The sequence below is a fragment of the Nannospalax galili genome, unplaced genomic scaffold (assembly GCF_000622305.1).
Source record: "Nannospalax galili isolate Female #2095 unplaced genomic scaffold, S.galili_v1.0 scaffold154, whole genome shotgun sequence".
Classification (NCBI taxonomy): Eukaryota; Metazoa; Chordata; class Mammalia; order Rodentia; family Spalacidae; genus Nannospalax; species Nannospalax galili.
Window position 1 is genome coordinate 2,072,854 of NW_008335281.1, and position 21,789 is coordinate 2,094,642.

The 21,789-nt window shown below is 39.9% G+C and overlaps 1 protein-coding gene across 5 annotated transcripts in view; it reads left to right on the top strand.

The window, feature by feature from the left end:
* Hivep2 (human immunodeficiency virus type I enhancer binding protein 2) overlaps window positions 1-21,789 on the top strand; it is a 209,274-nt gene that overhangs the window by 30,910 nt on the left and 156,575 nt on the right. For 3 of the 5 annotated variants that reach the window (XM_029561963.1, XM_029561962.1, XM_029561965.1), the window contains exon 2: window positions 13,696-13,770. The exons of the other annotated variants lie outside the window; for them this stretch is intronic. The gene's annotated coding sequence lies outside the window, so the exon portion shown is untranslated. The remainder of the gene's footprint in view (window positions 1-13,695; window positions 13,771-21,789) is intronic. 5 annotated transcript variants of the gene reach the window in all.

The window sequence follows — 21,789 nt, forward strand, 5'->3', positions numbered from 1 at the left end:
TGTATATAAAGGACTCAGGCTCAAATTCAATCTTAGAATTTCTTTCATTTAAGATCTTCTGTGGACTAGTGTCAACAGAGACAGAGTTCTTACTTATTTTAATGCACAGTAGATAGTATTCTGCCTGGTAAGTCCAAATCAAGTGTGATGTGTAGGAATTGGAAGATGGTCAAATGGGAAAAATTAGATAAAATACATATTTAACAGAAGGTGAAATTAGAATTGGGCCTTGATGGATGGGGCTTAAGATTTACATTTGTGGAAAGTGGAGGTAGAGAGGGTATGAAGGGAAGAGAAAACTTGCATGAAATCTTGACCTGGACAAGTGTTCAGAACTTTTATAAAGGAAGAATTTGTTGTGAGTCATTGCATAAAAAAGCAATATACCTGCTGGTGATCTTTCTATGGAAGGAATATTGACGCTTATATGCTTTTTGTTTGTGATGAGAGGGATCCTTTGGCTTGAATATGGGTGAGTTGTACATTCAGTTGATTCAATCAGCACTTATTTACTGAAACCTTACTATGTAGTGGGCACTGTGCCAAGTGCTGGGGGTGTGTCGGAGTCAGATTAGACATTTAACTTCCCCTACATCTGTGTACCCACCATCAACCCTTTTATTTGAGACCTGGTCTTCCTGTATTTTCTAGGCTGACCTCAAACTCCTGGGCTTCATTGATATTCTCTTTTCAGACCCCAAATTAGCTAAGACTGCAGGCGTATACCACTGTACCCAATGTCAACCATCATTTTAATGCATAATTTATGTGTAAAATATAAGGATTATCTCTCATGACTGCAACCATGTTCAGAGCTACTAATTTAATAATAGTAACTAGTATTAGCTTAGCAGTTGATTCAAGGCCCATTATTCTAAATACTTTATCTAAATTTACTAACCAAAACTTTATGGTGTGGTTTCTCCCGAATTTCATAGGTTCTAAAGTGCTATCAGTTATAAGATGGTATTTGATTGATGTGTTTCCAATAAGGAATAGCAAGCCTTGTGGTTGATTGAAAGATGGCATTGATATCAGACACATTCTGGTTTCAAAAAGTTAGCATCTAGAAAAATGCTTATGTCTTAGAATTGATAGGCAGCCAAGATTCAGTTGTATGGTAACTGGAATGGACAGGTGAGAGGCTGGAAGCTCAGGGAGTGTAAACAGGCTGCTTAGCATCACATATTAGTCCACAGTAGAGTCTAGATTTTCATCAAAGGAGCTGCTCCAGAGCTTGAGTGCTTAACCATCTATCTATCCCACGTCCTGTGTGCTATGACTGAAAACCCTGAACACTTCCCAGGAGCCTTTTAAAAAAACAGATGAGGCTCTGATAATGTTTCAGGGCTCTAGTTTGACCAACAGTTGGGGTCCAGGGCAATGAGAGAGGTGTACAGATAGGGAACTTGCACTGGAGAATGGGGCTGATAGGGATTTTGCAGTGTCGGTCTTTTAATCTGTCCTTTGTATCAGCCAACAGTGTTAACAATGAAGACGGCCACAGTTGTAAGCCAAGAGATGCAGGTGTAGGTGAGGATGGGGCAAGAGTGGGTGACTTCTTGTGGAAAATGAGGTATCTTCAGCCCCATTTCAGGTTTCACTTCCTCCAGAGGCCACACTCTGTACCCCCACACCTCAGACTTTATCTTGAGCTTCTCAGTTGTCATCAGAGGTGCTGTCACTGTGTTGCTTGGTTTCATTTCCTGTGAAGTTCCCTTTCCTCTGTCTAAGGTGGCCTCGTAGGCATCTCTAGCTTCCAAGGCTTGTGGGAAACTGCCCAGGTGCTGAGTTAAGTATGGGAAAGTGCGTTAATGTGGTCTGAGTAGACCGTAAGCAGTGAGGTGCAGTGTGATCAGTTTACTCTTCTGTTTTAATATTTTCCATTTTTATAAGTATATCCAGTGACTTTGATAGCTGTTTTTTTTTAACCCTCAGATGTACTTAAGAATCAGATTATTGTTCATATTGTGAGAACTTTGGATACAGCCAATTCATATCATGAAGTAAATTTATTCTTTCTGTGGTCTGCAAGCAGTTCTCACTATCAAAGTCATGCCGTCTGGATCCCCAGGCTTGAGGTTTGAGGGTTGTGTAACTGCATGATTAAGAATCAAATTGATAAGACACTTTGAAAACCTGGTCCTAAGCTACGCAGTCTGGTCCCCATAGGTCACCATGAGTGATAGTGTTGCCACCCTGCTGTGGTAAGGGGCCAGTACCACAGTGTGGGTAATAGGACAGTACTTTTCTGATTGATGTGTGCTAAGTACATTTTCATTCCCATTTCTGAAATAGCTTGATCCCCCGCCCACTTCTAAACCTGTTGCTGAAGCATTATTTCCATCTAAGCAATTGCTTTGTAAGTGTGGTCTCCAAACTGTAGTGTGCCTTCCAGGTGTGTCCAGCCTGCAGCCTGTGGGCCTCTTGTGCCCCAGGAAGGGTATGAATGCAGCTCAACACAACATTGCAAACTTACTTAAACAGTATGACTTTTTTTTTTTTTTGGTAACTCAGTTGTGCAGTTCTCAAGCACGATCTTCGTGGATGATACACCGTGTGTCAGTATCAAAAGTTTAAGACCCTTTTTCTGTTACAAGTATGTTTTTTTCTCTAGGTTGTTCTTGACATGAGTTTTATCTCATAGTCTTTGAATCAACATTGTGTCCCCTGCTGAGGGGACTCTGTTGTGTTAGGTTGGGAGGATATGCTCACATAAGCCTTCATTGGCTTTTCGGGGAACTAACTGTCATGGGAAGAGAAGTGAGCGCACATACCTATGAAGCCAGGGTGAAAATAACCCTGGAAAGACAATTGTCATGAGTAGAAGGGGCTAAGGAATTTCTGAGGAGGAAGCCTGAGTTTCTTAGATGGACTTGGGAAGGCTTGGTAGAAGGGTCAGAAGTTTGACTCATGTTGCTAGCACATCTTTAGATATAAATAACAACAGCTGTATATTTTGGATCTGTACTTGTATTTCCAGAAAGACACTTTAGAGCATTGCTCTCCCATTGGCTTTCTGGGCTGATGGACATATCCTGTATCTGCTGGGCTGATATTTGAAAACATAGTAAGTCATTAAGAAATGATACATAGCTGGGTGTGGTGGTGGTCTTTAATCCCAGCACTTGGGAGAGAGAGGCAGGCAGATGTCTGTGAGATGGAGGCCAGCCTGGTTTACATAATGAGTTCCAGGCCAATAGGGGCTACAGGGAGACCCTGTCTAAAAAAAAACCCAAAAACCAAATAAACAAACTGACCCCCCCAAAAAACCCCATAACCTCCCCCGCAAAAGAAATTATGCATAGTCTGTTAGTGACATCTTCTAACTTTGTGCATACATATATTGAGTACACCCAAATCTGCATGTATATACACAAATGGACAGGCCCTTTCATGGAAGTATGCATATGGATGCACCTGTGTGAGATAACTCTCTTTCCTCCTTGGCTTCTTGAAATGGAGAAAGGGAGCAATAAGGTAGTTTGGATGGTTTACTGTTTTAAAGCAGTGATAGTGACTTAATGGTGCTTCTCTTGGGGGATCATGTCAGGCTGAGCAAGGAAGAGTCCCTAGCAGAAGGAAATACCCAACTCTGCCCTAGAGTAACTCACTCAAGGGTCTCAGGTAAGTCTTAACTTCTTCACTGTAGACTGGAGTTAACAATACTGCTAGTCTGCCTCAAAAGATAATATGTATATTTTGGAAAACTTTAGGGTATGTTTTCTAAGCCAATATCTCATCTTTTTACAACCCTTCAGGGCTTCTTTTTTCCCTTTGTGTTCACGGTTCATATTTTCTCCTTGATCCCAAATGTCCTCTGGTGATCACCACATCTTTTCAAGACGTACTTGAAAATTCTCCCCCTTTAAATTCTGCCCCAATCTTGCTTTGGAAGCTTTCTTTCTGAGTCCTAATGCACTTTGCCCAGTTTTGACTCTGCCCTGCTCAGCGTGTACCTACCATGTCCTGGACTCCCTTGAAATGTTGCTTCTGCATGCTTTTAAGTCTTTTTCTTATGTTTGTGCTTTGTGTCATGCTCATTGGAATGGAAGCTCCCTGGGCAGAGGTGAGTTTTGATCTTTATTTTCTTGAGCTTTTTAGATTAATTTTATCCAGTGGGTTGCAGAATGTGGCACTCTGTGAAGGCTGCACTCTGGTAGTTAAGTAGAGGATGTGGGGCTTCAGGGATCAGACTGACATCTTTAGGAAGCGCTGACTGGCTGGCTATTTAGATCAGTGGTTGCCAGCTGTGTTGTACCAGCAGTGTCCAGAGGTGTTTTCAGGATTCAGATCTTAAGGTTCAGTAACACATGTGATTTGGCAGGTCTGAGGTGGGGTACAAAAGAACTAAATTTTAAGAAGTAAATAGATAATTTGGATGCAGGTACTCTGAGGGCTGTTTTTTTTGAGAAATAATCGTCTATATGACACCATTTCTAAGAACTATTTCCCTGCAAGGCTTTTGTCAGTAAGGGATATTGTTTTTAAGAAAAGTAAATATTTTGTTATTAATAATAATTATTATTATTAAGTTTTGCTATTCTTTTAAAAGAAGGGGATAGACGAACACGTGAGGAATTTTGGGTGAAGCATCTGCTTACCTGGGCATGGTGGCTCATGCCTGTCATCCCAGTACTAGGGAGATGGAGGCTGGAGGATCAGTTCAAGGCCAGTTTTTATATAGGGAGTTTGAAGCCATCCTGGGGTACATGAGACCCAGTCTCAAAAAAGCCAGAGAATCAAAACCAAAATGGCAACAAAATCATGGCTTTAAATGATCTTCATTAAGTGTAAACCAGGGTGTTGGACTGTGAGCTACTGGGTCAGAAGGGAGTGGATAGCTTAAGACAGTTGCTCAGACAACAACCTCCTCAGCCTTCACTCCATTTGTCCTTATGCCAGGCTCAGTTTTCACAGTCTTCATGACCTGATCCTCTAGAGATGATTAGGGCGGTGTATGGAAACTGAATGGAAAGAGTGCCACTGTCCCAGATGCCACACTGATTGCAGAAGTAACAGCAGAGAGCCACAGAGCTAAAAAGGAAAGAGATAAAGAATAAAAGTCAGAATGAGGCAGAAGGCAGAGCAAAAGTGTAAACTGGGAGGGACTGAAGGATGCAGGGGCAAGCAAACATGGAGGTGCCTCTGAGAGCTGGCTGGTCCACTGAGTGCAGTATCCCATGCTTAATGCAGATGTAGCTCGCACTGATGGCTCTATAAGGTGCTTGTGGTAAACTGAAATAAACAAATGGATAAACAAACACACAGATTTAAAATGGAAATATACGTTTATGATAATGACCTGGTGAAATTTCTGTCTGAAAAGAGGTAAATACTTTTGTACTTTAGTTTATGTAATCTCAAATATTTTGATATGTGATGCTTTTTCGAAATGTTTAATACACTGCTCATTCCCAGTTACTCTTTGAGGTTACTGTTCTCTCCTTGCCTTGTTCAAACTTAAATTGTCTTAAAGTACATAGGATATATTTTTTGGATTATAAATGCCCATGTGTGTTCTATGGTAAAACTTTTTTTGTTTTGTTTTTTGAGACAGGGTCTCCCTGTAGTCCCAGCTGACCTAGAACTTGCTATGTATACCAGGCTGGCCTCAGTCTCACAGAGATCAGCCTGCTTCTACCTCTTGAGTCCTGAGATTAAAGATTTGCACCACTATGCCCTATATAAAGACATTTTGAACCGTCAACCAATGTATAGCATACCAATCTCACATAAACACAGCGTCTTTTAAAGTCCTCAGAAAGTTCAGATAAAATTCTGTATATAGATAGAAATCTGTGTATACCAATCCGAAGATGTCTCTTTATATAGGCAATGTTGAGTCATATTTTATGTCACTAATTATTCTTTAATAGATCATGATTGTTTCCCTGGAGCACGGTATATCTATTAAAATATTTTAGCACACATGCTAATTAAGGAAACTTATATTAATACCAGCAGACACATAGGCTCTACATAGCAAAGAAAACCAAGGCTGGCTTTGAACTCTTTAAGTTCAAATGATCCTTCTGTCTCTTGAGTAGCTGGGATACAGGTATATGCCACCACATCTGGCTGAAAAACTTTCTTGTATGTATAAAACAGGTTAAATTGTGCTTGGTTACTTTGCATTTTGTTTCAGAACTTTTTTGGTAGGTGGTTGTAGAACATGAAATTAATTTTTCTCAGAGGGAGGAAGAGGTAAGAAGTCTTCTTTTACATTTGGTCTTAATAAACAACCTGAAATAGGTAAAGTATTTTCTTTACAGTAACATCCTACCAATTAGTCATCAGTCAACTCACTGAACCTGAAGACACCCGGTTGTTTAACTGTAGTTCTCATATTGTTAGATTTCATTTTAGTCAAAACTACACTTTCAAACTTTTCTCATTCCTAAATTATTTATTTTTGTTACTGATTAGAAATCATAGCCAATGATGATCCGAGTTGTTCCTGGTTTGATTTTGACAGTCGTCTAAGAACTGTACAGAAAGAAAGGTGAATCTGGTCATTTGCTCCTCAGGGTGTATGCAGCCTAGTACTTGTGATGCTCGAATAACTAACTCAGTATACCAGAAAACAAGATGTAAAACAAGAGACATAAACCAAGTGCAAATTCATAGATTAAGACTTATTGCAGGAAGGAAGCAGGAATGATTCTATAAGAGATACAGACTTTTGAGGTACAGTTAACATATTTAGAAGGAGACATGGGTTTGGAAGACAGCATTCCTGGTGGAGTGAATGTTATAGATGAAATTAGGACCACTTCACAGGGCTGTGCAGGAGCTGCAAATTGTTGCAGTCTTTAGAGCACTATTGCACTGATGATGTGATGTCATATAATGATCTCCGTGGTGTGCAGGACAGTGGCCCTTTTCAAGAAATATGCAGGCAATCATTTGTCATGTAGTCCGGACTACCGAACACTTTTTGATGGATCTTCAGTGGAGGTAATTGAACCGAGGCCTCTCAACTTTGAGTTTCTATGATTTAGTTTACGTGGGAAGAGGGAGCTGAAGAAGATAATTTTGAGCGATAGAGTGACAAAATTTCAGAAGATGAAAGATTAGCTAGCAGTGTATAGGGTAAAACGAAGTGAGAAGTTACTGGATTTCAGATGTGTTTAAAATGATTCTGAATCCTTAAGGGAAGTTTGAGAAATACATCAAACTTCTTTGTGCCAAGCCAGTCTTAGCTCCTTCCCATACCTTAATGCCATGTTTATTGCTTCTGTGTCACACAGAAGCCTTTTTTCTCTGATTTTGTATTTGACATTTTTGTTAATAAGCTTTGATAAATGATTCCATCTCCCAACTTTTTCCATGTATGTCTGTCTATGGCATCTGCTCTCCACTTGGAGTTTTGTGAACAGACCTTTGTGGATTGGTCCTGGGCTCAGGTTCTCTTCTGTGAAGGACCCAATGCATAGCCTGTTGAACACAGCTATTTTTTGGGGGGTTGTGGCTCCTTTCCTTAGCTTCAATTCTTGAATCAGGAGTCCAAGAACGAGGTTTGTTAACAGGTGGTTGGAGTAAGATAATTAGGGCCAAACAACAAGATTTAGAGGGAGAACATGGAAATTAATTGATTAATTAATTCATCTATCCATGGTTTATTGAGTCCTGTTGAGGTGAGGCACCCAATCCCTGTGGTTTCTGGTCTTGCTTTTGTCGATTCCATCTTCTGTCAACCCCTCCGCAAAGGTTTACAATTTCTCCACAACAGCTGGTTGTCTCCAGGAGGAATAACAAGGTCTCATGGTATTAGCAGGTGACAACCCTGGGACAGCAGCAACTGGTTTTATTTTTGGGTTTTGTCAGGTGTTTGTAAGTTGAGAACTGCCTGTATTCAAACAACGCGATTTGGTGGTATATAGGCTCTCTCATGGAAGTAATGGATATGTTAAAATGAAAGGATAGAATGGACCATCCTTAACAACACGTTCTGCAGTAAGCTTTTAAAACCCGAGTGTGGATCAATGGCTTGAAGAAGATGGCTGTGCAGTGGAGCTTTCACAAAAGTCTCATTTCACGAAGATTAGAATCTTATTTGGTTTTAGAGATCTGGCTCTTGATGACTTCTCTTATGGAGTAGTCATGATTTTGTGGAATGCACACAGCTTGATACACTGGGGCGGTATTACTTTGGAGCTGACCCGATGACTGTCAGTTGTTCTTGTCAAGTTTTTAATTTATTCCACAAACAGTATTAAATCACAGATACAGAAAAGACACATGACTGTTCTATACCCTTCTGCTGTGTGTCACTTTGACTTAATAAAGTCCCACCTGTATTCTCATCTTTGCTCACAGACATACCTTTGAAATAGTTATAATCCTGATATTAATAAAATCCTTACTTTCAAAGTCTGACTGTTGTAAACATTTCAGTTTTTCTTATTTCCATATTTAAATTTCTGATGTCCACATAATTTTGATCTAATATAATGCTCAGCATTTTTGAAAGTCTCCTTATTTCTGAGTAGTTTATTTTTCCCAAGGTGCTGTCAAAGACTATGAGTATCTTTTAATTATACACAATCCCTATTTTCAGGTTCTTTCTTTTTTCTATTTTTGTCAAAATCTCACTGCATCATTGTTTTGCTTTGCATTAAAAAACTACAGACTTATTAAAATTTGATTATATATTGTCTGTTTATTTCCCAGTTAATTTTAAAGAAGCTTCTGTGAACTCTGTATATTCTAAATATTGATTCATTATTATTATTTTTTTTTATTATGGCCCAAGCATGATGGCACATGCCTTTAATCCCAGCACTTGGGAGGCAGAGGCAGGCAGATTGCTATGAGCACATGGAGGTCAGAGGACAACTTGCAGGAGTCAGCTCTGTCTAACATATGGGTTCTGGGAATCAAACTTTGGTCATCAGGCTTGGTGACATGCACCTTTACCTGCTGAGCCATCTTGTTGGCCCTTAAATATTAATTCTTATTATTTATACTTAGTTTTGTTTCTTAATGTGATTTATTTATTTATTATTGTTATTCACAGGTTTTACAATTTTAGCTTGGTCTTGTGTGGATTATCTATTTCTGGTTAATTTTGTAAGAGTGCTTTCAGAGTTACTTAAAAGGAGTAGTTGTTTGTCGTCTTTTATGTGGCTACTCGATCTTCTGTCAGCTTGATTGGACTTTTTAGAATTATGTACTCTACAATCATAGAATGGTTAAGCTAGATGGCAGTTAATCATGAGTTTTTAACCTTCAGTATTTAGAGAATCTAATCAATCATATATTTACAGAGTAAATGTAGATTTGTTGACTGTTTAGGCAGTAGATGAAAAGTATATTCAAGAACTGCACCAGCTGTGGTGCCGCAGCCCTGCAGTCAGCACTCCCGAGGTGAGTTTGAGTTCCATGGAGAAATTATGTCTTTAAAAAAAAAGGAATAAAAACAGAGGCCTCCATTTCTAAATACAGTGAATCTGGCTGATAAATTAAGAAATGTATGTTTTAAATTTATCTAGTGCTTTAAAAGCAATTCATGTTTGGAAGTTAATTTTTCCATGTGCTGTTAGTCATTTACAACACCACCTTCCAATGTCTTGATGTCTCCCTGAAGTCCTAGCTGACCTGGAACTCATTATGTAGACCAGGCTGGCCTCAAGCTCACTGAGATCCACCTGTTGGGATTAAAGGTGTGCACCACCATGCCCGGCTTGCAACAGTGAGTTTTAAAATGTTATTTCAAATCACAGGTCATTTGCAAAAATTGTATCAGGCCCTTTTTGATTATATAGATTCTACTTTATTGTTGATTTTCTTCTCAAATTCCACTATGCAGATGGAAAGTACTTTTGGGATTTGTGAAGCATTTCAGCATTTTGTTTTTATGGCTTAAATGATTTTTAAACAATTGCTTTTAAGCAACCTGTTATCTGATAAATATTTGGTTTGTTGATAGATCAATAGTAAATTTCTCAACTTGCATTTAGAAATGAGTTCAGTATATTTTCCAGTCTTTCACATAGGAAAGGAACATTTACAAAGTTAATGGAACATTGTATTCCTTTAAGTTTTGGAAGATGAAATGCATTAAAATATTATAAAACATATAAGCCAAATCATCTGCAGTTATTAAGAATGTATAGCTAAGCTGATTTTAATAAATCATGAAGGAAAAGACTTCATTTCCTTTTCACTGGTGGCATACAGCCTATGTTTTCCCAGATCAATAGATAAGAAAAACATGGGTTTCCCATAGCTGTTTAATTGATAAAACACAGCTTGGGGATGGGGGGGTTGCATATCTGATACACTTAGGCTGAGACCGCATTTGGGGACAGGGTTAGCAAACCACTCCCACAGTTATGGTTTATGCTTACTTAGTGGGACAAAGGAGAATGATGTTCTCCTGTATTTCTTTTTCTCTTGGCTTGGAAAGACCTATTCATTACAAACTGATCACACACCAAGTTTCAGTGTTTTATTTTCATTTGGAAGGAATATCTGAACAAAAATCCGTATCAAGTTAGGATTTCGACCCTAGTACACTGACAGGAAATTTATTTTTTGTGCATATGTGGCAATGTTTGGAATGAAATATCACATTCATTTTTAATTCTCCACCTGTGTCTTTCTTATGGGCTTTATTTTGCTTTTTCAAGTTTGATATCCTATTGTTCAACATGAACAATAAATTTCTAGGGAAATATATATTCTAAAGGAAAGTGTATGTGATCATATAGCCCTTTTCTCTACCAGTTTTTTTTCAAAATGCTAGTAACTGAGTTTTCTGGAAATGATTTCTATTTATTTTGAGACAGGGTCTTCCAGTAACCCCAGCTGGCCTAGAACTTGCTCTGTAGACCCGACTGGCCTTGATCTTATAGAGATCTGCCTGCCTCTGTGTCTCAAGTGATGATTAAAGGTGTGTGCTACCACACCCCACCTAGAAATGATTTTTAAGGGGCTGGGTAAATATGTTTGGGGATGATTAGTACAAAGAGAAAGTCAAAGTAGGGAACGCATGTCCCTATCATGCATTTAATTTCCTGTGTCATTTGGAGATATATATCAAACGCTAGTTGGAATTCAAATAGGGCCATTGAGTTTATAAGTCTGAAACTTAGTAGAAGTTTCTTTCTGATAAGCTGTTTTGTATTTGTATTTAGTCTGCTGTGAGTGAGTTTGCTCCATCTGGGTCCCTTCTTGGCTTTATTCTCATCCCACAGCTCCATGCAGGCATTCTGTCTGCTTCCTGATCACTCTTAGGATGCTTCCTGTGGATCAGATCTTGTAAGTGGAAAATTACTACTATGATATGCGTTAGCTTTGGGTATTTCCTTCTTCGTGTAGTCATCAGTAAATCAGAAGAGTGACAGATATGGGAGATGGAGGGTGTGAACTCTAAGAAGGTATCACCAATGACAACACTACTGTCTTTAAAATCAGTCCTAAAGAGTTCCCAGCACAGAGACTCTTTCACCACTTGGTTTGCGGCATCGGATATCGGGTTTGGGAATCAGTGGATGAATGTCTGGGAGCCACTTGAGTCCTGGGTGGCGAGTTCCCAAAAGTGAGAGCTCTTTGTGACGTTCTGTCCTCGGAATAGTGTGCTTTACTTCAGGTTTCTTGAATTTAGTCTTGACAAGAAAACTCTTGAGCCTGTAAATGAATATTATTATTACTAATGGATAATAGCTGAAGTTTTGGCTCAATGTCTACATTCACTCAACAGCATGAGCAGTTAAAAAAAAAATATGCTCACTGACCTGAAAAAAAATTATTTTCAAGACATCGTTTGAAGCCTTTTCAATGGATTATTACATGTCTTGGGGTATAATGCTTAAAATCCAGGACTTTAAGTCCTAGGTCTGGGTGATATATGTACCATAGTAATTCTTTACATTATCTGTTATGAAGGAAAAACTTTGGAAAAAGACCTGGTTCTTTACAACAAAGGGAGTTTCAAAGTAGCTTTTGTTGCTCAGCAATTCAGATATTCTATCTTGTGTGCCCCCCTCACCAACATCCTGTTTCATCACAAATACTTATCGTTTTATTCTTCAGTTTTCCACCTGTCTTGTGGGTTCTGTTGCTGTCACTCAGCAAAAGATGGACATGCTTGTGTCCAAGCTCAGAAGGTCTTGAGCATTATACTGTTGGAATGGTCGTGCCATTGAAACAGATAGTGGGGCTATTTAAGTAGATGCTTGAATCATCAATAGCAGGCACATTGTTGCTAGCCATTATGAAAACAGACATACTGTTTGTGGTGAGGGAAAAAAAAGGTGTCCAATAGTTGAAGATGTCACCCAGAGGTTTTGGAAGCATTAACATCTAGGATGAAAATTTGCTATGAAAACACGAATCATCATTGAAAAAGAGCAGTCTAAGGCTGGGGAGATAACTCAGTGGGGAAAGTGCCTGCTCTACAAGTGTGAGGACCTAAGTTCAGATCTTAGCATCTCTGTGACAGTATGTACCTTAACCCCAGCTCTCTGAGGGTGGAGGCAGCTGGATTCCTGGGACCTCCTGGACAACTAGCTAAAGCAGTGACCTCCAGGTTCAGTGAGAGACCCTGTCTTAAAAAAAAAAAAATTAAGTGAAGCCACGTGTGGTGGTATACGCCTTTAATACCATTACTCGAGAAACAGAGGTAGGCAGATCTGTGTGAGACTGAGGTCAGCCTGTTCTACATAGTGAGTTCTAGGCCAGCTGGGGCTACAGGGAGACCCTGTCTCAACAAACTAACTAACTAACTAAAACAAAATCATTAAATGAGAAGAGATAGAGGAACACACCTGACATGGATCTCTGGCCTCCACAAATGTATAATGGGTGAACAAACCACCCTCCAATGCACGCACACAGACCCCATTGTGCTCACACCTACATAGACACATTCATACACCATCCATAAACAAAAAGAAAGAATGAAAGAGAGAAAAAGAAAGGAAGAAAAAGGTTGGTTTATTTGGATGACTGATTAACAAATTTAAAGAATTTAGTTTGCATGAAAGTTCATTTGGTATTAATGAGGTACTCATTTTTTTATACTCTTTGATAAAATAGAAAATACAAGATTGACATGGTAGCATTCTGTTTAGTTCCTAGAGGACTGACTGTTTTGAAGAGTTTGGACTGGGAATTTTGTAGACTGAAGTTATGAGTTGGGTGTAGACTACCACAAAAGTGAGGTGCTCATTTTGCGTTTTGTTAGGGGGGATTTTCACATTGGCATGCCTCCACACCGTGACATCAACCTGGATTACTTGGTAAGGTAGCCTCCACTGTAAAACCACTACTTTTCTCTTTCTGAATTCTGTGCTTTAAATGGGGTAAGAATTATACTTTCTTGAAGGGGGTGGATAGCAGCACATTTCATTGATTGGTTGATTTCAGTATGAACTCATGGGTATCTGTTTTATTCTTGGGGTTATCATCCAGTGCCACTACAATTTATCTTGCTGCTTATTAGTTATTTTATAACTCTAAGACTTTTTATTTTGCTGAGTACTGTGGTAGTCCACATAGTTTGGCTCAGCAGGTGTTACCCTCCCGGTTGCTCCTCCTTCTTCCAGAACTCCACGCTTATACTCTCATATTTCAAACCCATAGCTTCAGTTCCTCAGCCCTGGTTAACATTAAAGACATCTTTGTAATCACATTTTTATGTATGCACTGTGAGAGAAGTCATAATACGAAACTTCTTGTCAGCAGATTGGTGAATTTACCTGAGAAATTGAGACTCAAGATTATGAGGACATGTGGCTAGGACCGAAAGCAGATTCCCAGGTAGGAACACAAACATCTTTTTTCTTAACTTGTGCTTGTTTTTGCAAAAGCCCAATCATCATTTTCTTAGGAGATGCAAAAATCCAAAAAGGAGAAATGATAGAGATACTGAGTTTATGTTCTGTGTCCTTTTCCAGATTCTTTACTAATTTCCAAACAACAGGGTAAGCTGAGCTTTGAAATTAGATCCAGAAGGAATGTCCACAGTGTATCTGTATTTGCAAACATCTTCTAGATATGGTTTTGATTCTTGAAGCCTATAGAAGAGCAGTGGTCAGAATATAAATGATATTAAGACTTACTGTGCTCGTGACTATATCTTCTGGTCATAAGATGTTTGATGTTTCTCAGTATATTTGTTAAGTATGGATTTGCTTATATTTTACATTTCCCACAAACTGCCCTAGATGCTATGAGGTCATAAACTGTGTCCACCAGAAGGGCCACGGAGGGTTCCTTTGACCTATGGGTCTTATAAAAGCAAGGATAAGTTTGCTAGCTGCTTTTATTGTGCTAAGCTTATGAGGCTGAAGGAACACAAAGACATGGGAAAATGTGAAACACAGGTGAAGTTAGTTATGCAGTGATCCTTACCTCTTCTATCCAAACTATAAAAGTGATGCAATGCTTCTATCCAAACTACAGAGGTTTCAGCTCCATGGCAACACCTAGTCTGTCAGAGGGTGTGAGTACGCAAATGCATTCAAAGCATGGGGTTGGGGGTGAGTTTGTGCCTGAGAAAACTCAGCACTCCAAGTCTTGCCCACACATTTTTGTGTGTGTACGATGATCAGGCCTGATAGGCATCCATGTCGGCTGCCCTCTAGGATTGTTCACACTTGCAGGCCTGGCCACTATCCCACTAGTAAGGAGGCAGGGAAGTCATCTCTCAAGAACGCTACTGCAAGAAAACTGCTCTTCTCTCTATTCTTGGAATGTCAGCACGGCTACTGCTTTTCTGGGTGTCTTTGGGGGTATTCGGCTGCTGACTTCCAGTCTTATTCCTGGCAATGCTGTTAAAGCATAGCTTTCTATACTAAGTGTAGGGGCTGCTGACCACTGCATTTGGTTTTCTCCCTTGCGGGAAGAGGCTTTTTAACCTTTGTGGGAAGGGTCCCCTGCCTTTTACCAAAATGCCACGTGGCCATGAAGTGAGTAGTGAATTAGGTATTCCTGGTCACACTGTCTTGGCCTCTTGCTTGACTCTCTGACGTCATTCCTTCCTTCACTAGGCTTCACAGCCATACCTGCCCCCAGCAGTCCCAGCTACCCTTTGCTTTTTTTCTTAATCAGGACAGATGACACCACTGTGTTATTGTCTACCTGTCCATGTTCCTGTCCTCATCTTAGAAATAATAGAACAATCTGAATTCTACTTAGCCCAATCCAGGCGATAAAGAGAATACTCTGTTCTTTCCTGGTTGCTCTGAGCACAATCTTTAAAAAGTCTCAGACTACTTGGGTATTGATGATCCTCTTCACTATGTTCAGAGATTAGGGGTGAAAAAACATGTTCTATTCAATATGGATTTTTTTTGTGTGTGATAGTCTTGAAATATAAGTCAAGCTGGACTGGAACTTGACATCCATTGAAATGCTCCTGCGTCAGCCTCCCAAGTGCTGGGATTATAGGCATGTGCCACCATATTCAGCCTTAACATGGATCCTTACTCTTGGTTCACCCTGAATTTTATCCTTGGCTAGAATCTTGGATGGCTCTGGAGGCAAAAGGAGACTGCTAAAGTGAGGCTGAAGAGCGATGCCATTATGCTTTGGAAAATACTCCACGAAAGCCAAATGCTGTTTTCACATCTTACTTAGGGCTACTCCCCAATAGATTCCCAGTGAGAAATGGCCTAATCTTCCAAGATTGTTTCTGTGCGGTGTGTTCTTGTTGGATTTACTTAAAAAGGAAATTGGGACTGGGGAGATGGCTCAGTTGGTAAAGTGTTTGCCCCACAAGCACAAGGATCTGAATTTGTGTCCTTCAAACCCATGTAAATGCAAGATGGGCTTGATGACTTGCCTGTAATTCCAGACTCAGAAGATAGAGACAGTGGATTCCCAAAGCAAGCTGGCTAGCCAGACTCGGCTCACCGGTGATTGACTGAGATACCCTGCCTCCAAGAATAAGGTGTTAAGAGTGATCAAGGAAGACTCCTGACATCATCCTCAGGCTTCCATGCACACACACACACAGACACAGACACAGACACACACACACACACACACACACACACACAGAGACACAGAGCTAAGCACAGAACTGTTGTCATACACATATGAACATGCATACATATAATCACGCATAGTACATACACAAACATACAAAAAGAAGAAGGAACAGGAAGAGAGGAGGAAGAAGAGGGAAGAGGAGGAAGAAGAGGAGGAGGAAGAAGGGGAGAAGGAAGAAGAAGAAGGTAGCAGCCAGGTGTGGTGGTGCACACCTGTCTGTAATCCTAATGCTAGGGAGGCAGACATAAGAGGATCCCCTGGTGCTTGCTGGCCAGCTAGTCTTGTTGAATTGGTGAGTTCTAGGTTGGTGAGAGAACTTGTCTCAAAAAATAAGGTGGAGCCAGTCATGGTAGCTCAGGCCTTTAATCCCAACACTCATAGATAGAAGCAGACAGATCTTTGTGAGCTTGAGGCCACCCTGATCTACAAAGTGAGTTCCAGGATATCCAGGGCTCTATAATAAGACCCTGTCTCTAAAAAAGGGTGGAAGGAAGAAAACAATAGAGGAAGACACTTAGTATCAACCTCTACATGTACATGCACATATGAAGATATTTATACATAGCACACACAGAAACAAAAATGAAAGAGAAATTCTTTGTGGCTAAGATTACTTAAACATGCACAGTTATAGTTCCTTTATTAATTCATTCAGGGTTTTTTGTTTGTTTGTTTGTTTTGGGGTCTTTTTGAGACAGGTTCTCCCTGCAACCCCAGCTGCTCTGGAACTTGCTATGGAGACCAGATTGGCCTCACTGTCACAGAGATCCTGTCTTTGCCTCCTGAGTGCTGAGATTAAAGGAGTGTACCATCCCAGTATTGTTTAGATGTTTTTGACTTTCTTTTGTGTGCTGGCCTAGGCATGCAAAAATGACCACATATGTATATGCCCCTGAGACCTAATGTTTTGCAAGTGAAAAGTGTATACTGCCAAAAAAAATCACACTACATTATGAAGGTGACTGTAGGAGATGAGACGTATCCACTAAACTTAGCTGTAACGTGAAAGCAATGCTCCAGCTTTACTTGAGGGGTTGAACAGGTTACATCTTGCAGGATGGGCAGGAATGTGGTGGCCAGCAGGGAGAAGAGCATTCTGGGGATATAAAGTGCTGGCGTGTAAACAGCGGAGACAGGGACACAACAAGGCACTTTCCAGCGTGAGTAGCACGTCTTCACGTGGCTGGATCACAGGGCAGATAGAGGAGTGGAGTTACAGTGGAAGGATCTGAATGGACGGCTTGGCTGTGACCTGTCAATCATGATATGCCATAATGGTGCATTAACCTCTATCCTGTATGCAAGGAATAGAGACATGCTCAGATTTGCGTTAGAGACATACTCAGACTTGGATTTAATTTTTTTGATTTTAAAAACATTATTTACTTTTATTTTATGTGTGTGGATGCTTTCCTGTATGAATGTAGGTGCACCCATGCATGCAGTGCCCATGGACGCCAGAAGAGGGTGTTTAATCCCTTGGAACTGGAGTTATAAACAGTTGTTAGCCACCATGTGGGTGCTGAGAAACAAGCCCCAGCCTTCTGCAAGAGCAGCCAGTGCCCTTAACTGCTGAGCCATCTCTCCAGCCCCAGATTTGCATTTTAGACATAACTTGCAGGGAACATCACTGAAAAGAATTAGAGGAAACTAAGTCTGGATTTGGGAGATACGGCATATAGGCAATTACAGTATTCTTCCAAAGAAAGGTAAACTTAAGGCTTGGGCTAAGGCTATGATATTGAGAATAATGTACACAGGACAGATTGTCAGGTTTGAGAAACAGCACTGAGTGATAGGGTCAGTGTAAAGACCAAGAGAGAAAAAAGCAGTTCCTAGGACTACAGCTTGAGGGACAAGGTAGACCATGGCACGATTGCTCAGGGCAAGGAAGACGAACAGCCCTTTGAGAGATGCCGTGACCCATACTGTACATTTGTTGAATCTGTGGTCATATATGGTCTGTGGTTTTGAATTAGGAATGACCTGAATTTTTTACTTTCCAGCTTCTCAGTGTGTGCTGGACTGTATGTTACTTTATGTCTGGCATTGTTGGTTTTCTGTTCTGTCAGGTTCTGATAATAATAACTAATATTCAGGCTGCTTGTGAGAGGTGAAAGCGATAATTTATATACAGTTCTGGACTCAAAGCCAGTGTTCCATTAAGGGGCAGATTATTATCACTGCAGTGTCCTTAGGTAGATTCCAAGTCCTGGAGCCAAGCAAGTGGGCTAAAAATGCAGAGTTCAGGATCAAGAAGATAAAAGAGAAGAGAGTTGGCCAGTGGCACTGAGACTGTAGGCCCATTGCTCACTCAGAATCATTTGTTGAGAGCAGGTGTGTGCCAGCCTCTGTACAAAACTGAGGGGAGCTGAGGTGATGGAGGCTTTGCCTTTGGCCTCAAGGACCTTAGAGTCTACAGCATGGGATAGGGAAGGAAACCAAGAAGTTTTTGACTGAAGAGAGGACCTTGGCAAATCAAGTCTAGATTTTTGTGTGTAATAAAACACACAGAAGAGGATGTAGACAGTTTTATAACCTGAACAGCAGATCTGCCACAAGCCAGAATACGGTGAGCATTCCAAAAGAATTTATTTCTTTTGTCCTTTTTAGTCACTGTGGAACCGACAGGTAGCTGTCATCCTGACTTTCACACTGTCTAACTTAGCTTTGCCTGTTTTTGTAATTTATAGCTATGAGATCATATGCTCTGCTTTCACTCGATGTATGTTAGAGAGATTAATTCATGTTATGTGTGCCACTTATTCATTCTCATAACAATGTTGAATTCCATTGGATGAATGTTACTTAGCCATTCTACCATTGATGAATTTGTTTTTTTTTTTTTTTTTTGGTCTTTTTGAGACAGGGTCTCCCTGTAGCCCCAGCTGTCCTGGAACTCACTGTGTAGACCAGGCTGGCCTTGAACTCATAGAGATCCGCCTGCCTCTGCCTCCCGAGTGCTGGGATTAAAGGCATGCGCCACCATGCCTGTCCCGAATTTGGGTTCTTTGTATAACAAATGGTGCTTCTACAGACATTGTAGTACATGTCTGTTGGGTGTAACCTAGGGCTGGAGTTCTAGGACAAGGAAATTGTGTGTATCAACCCTAGTAGTTTGTGCCATGTTCCTTTTAAAAATGAGTGTGTCAGTTTATGCTCCTTCCAAAAATGAGTGTGGGCTCCAGCTGCCCCACCATGCTGTGGTACTTTTGACCAGCTGATGATTCTTTAGAAATGAAGTCTTTTAATTTTAATTTTCATTTTTTTGATTGTTAATAAAGTTGAGTTACTTTTCTTACATTTTTTTTTATATTGACTGCTCTGTTTTACAAAATGCCTTTTGAAGTATTTTGTCCCTTTTCCTGTTGGGCTTTCTGCGTTCTGCTGCATTGGCATTAAATCATGAGAAATACTACAGAAAGGCTGTAAGGTACTGTTCTACCCCTAGAATTATGGTAAACAATAGCTATCTATATCCTTATGCTTTCTTTAAGAAAGCCTGGGAATGCATAGCAGGGGAAAGGTGTTAAACAAGAGAAGTGGGAACCAGAGGGCGACATAGATGCAAACCTATTCATACATCCTGACCAGATAGATACATTGGAGAGGGAAAACTAGAAGAGGTAAGGAAAAGATAATGGATTGCGCAGAATCTTAGAGTGACCACAGTGCTCTGAGCTCAGACATAGAAGGTGTAATACCTCACTTATGATCAAAACCTGTACCAGGGAAATGTTTCATCCTATTGATTTATTTTAATTTCCTTTTTTATTTTATTTTTTTGTGAAGCAGAAGACAAGTTTGTGTGGGGAAATTGGATAATACTGATGATGGGAGCATTAGGAAGTATGCTGAGCGTAGCATGGTGGAACGACAATGCCAGTGTTTAGAGGGCTCAGTGGAGCAGCTCAGTCACCATGGTTAGTGATTTTCCTCAGCCACTTGGAGTAGGTGACACAGAAAGAAAATAAATAGTGGTTTGAAGTTGAGTTGATTTTAGGATGGGTATGAAGGACGAGGTCACAACTGAGGTGGGATGCTGGTGAGAGAAAAGGTGGATCTAGGCAGAAGAGTGAAAGAAGCCTGGAGGAGGAGGAAGGGGAGGAAGAGGAGGAGGAGCCTGAATCATTGGAACAAAGGAATAAATAAAAGAATAAAGAAGAAATCAGGTGTTTCTGTGGGGTTGAAGAATAACCAAAAGAATGTAAAGGTGACCAATTTGGTTATGTGACAAGATTACTATAAAAGCCTGCCACATTCACTTAAATAATCTGAATTCTCTTGTATGTTTTATAGAAAGTAAACACTTCAGCATGACCTTTTAATATGGAACTAAGTTTTAACTTATGTTAAAATGTAAATAGTTTTTAGTGAATGAAAACTTCTGACAAATTTTATTTGTGCATTTTCCACTGCAAATTAGCCTTTAGTTCAGTAAAATGATTTCGGATACTGAAAGTTCATGAAGGGCCCAAATAGTCAGGTTTGACACTTGAATAAAACACTGAAAGTAAAAATTGTCTCAGTGGAAAACTCAGCTGACGAAGGTTTTCACTAACTTCGGAGTCCTCATTTGGTTCAAGTCCTGTTCTCTAGTTGGGTTTCCTTGCTGCTACAAACTGAAACAACAGAGCATGTTAGAATCCTTTGTTTACATTTAGTTCATAAAATGCCCCATTTTCTGTGTGTGACGCTCCTGAAGTCTGGGAATAAACTTTCCATTTTCATAACACCAGCACATACTGAAAAGATGTCAGTAGAGAGGAATTAACTGATTGATTACCCTGTCATTACTCTCAAGACCTAGAGAATTTATTTACCTGGACAACTTGCTGAAAGACACAGATTTAGGAACTTAGCCCTGGAGAGGACGCAGGCTTGTCCTGGACTCAGTTTTGAGCTGAGCATCTACTGTAGAGTATCATGTTTTAGAGGATTGCTGTGGGATTGGGCACCATTATCCTTCCATTTTGACCAAAAAACATCAAATAACTAGAAAGGGAAATAAAACAAAGAAAGGAGAAAATAAGATCGAAGGGAAGGTAAGAAAAAAGTTAAGAACTTAAGTCCCAAGAGACTTCTCTTCAGACTTCTTCATTTTAAAGCAAAAATTTTGATGGAGGCTAGATAGAATCACACTTTTAAGAAAACAAATGAAAAAATCATGTGAAATATGTAAGGTTGCACAGGGGAAACATTGTCCACAATAAGGTAAACTGGCTATGAACTCGAGCTTTAATTATTAAAATTAGAATATAGCTGTTTTATTTTTATAAAATTTAACATGATGAATATGCTATATGTCATGTTTTTGGTCACACTTTTAAGTAAACGAATTGAATTATTTTTTTATCTTCCCTTAGAATAACAAATTGTACATGATCAAGTGAATGATGAAGGTTTCCTTCAACTTCTCAGTTTTCTGTTTCTGGGGTGGTTGTGAAGATTCATTGAGTTGGAGGACAGTGCCTGGCATTCAGTCAATGGGGACAGGGTGACAGAGTGTTTATAAACATATATTCTGAGTGCCAGCATCTGTGTGATCAAGCTACTGCCCCACTCTTCACAACTCTGTACACTGGGGGAAATTAACATAGCCCAGCTTCCTCATCTGTAAAATAAGAAAGGTACCAATGGCTACTCAGAATTGTTCCCGAGATAAATTATAAGGGTAAAAGCAGTCTGTGCATACTCAACATGTGCTGTTCTGAAACATAACTTATATTGTCATATCCTCTGTTAGCAGTACATGAAATTAAAAGATTCAAAAATGGATGATAT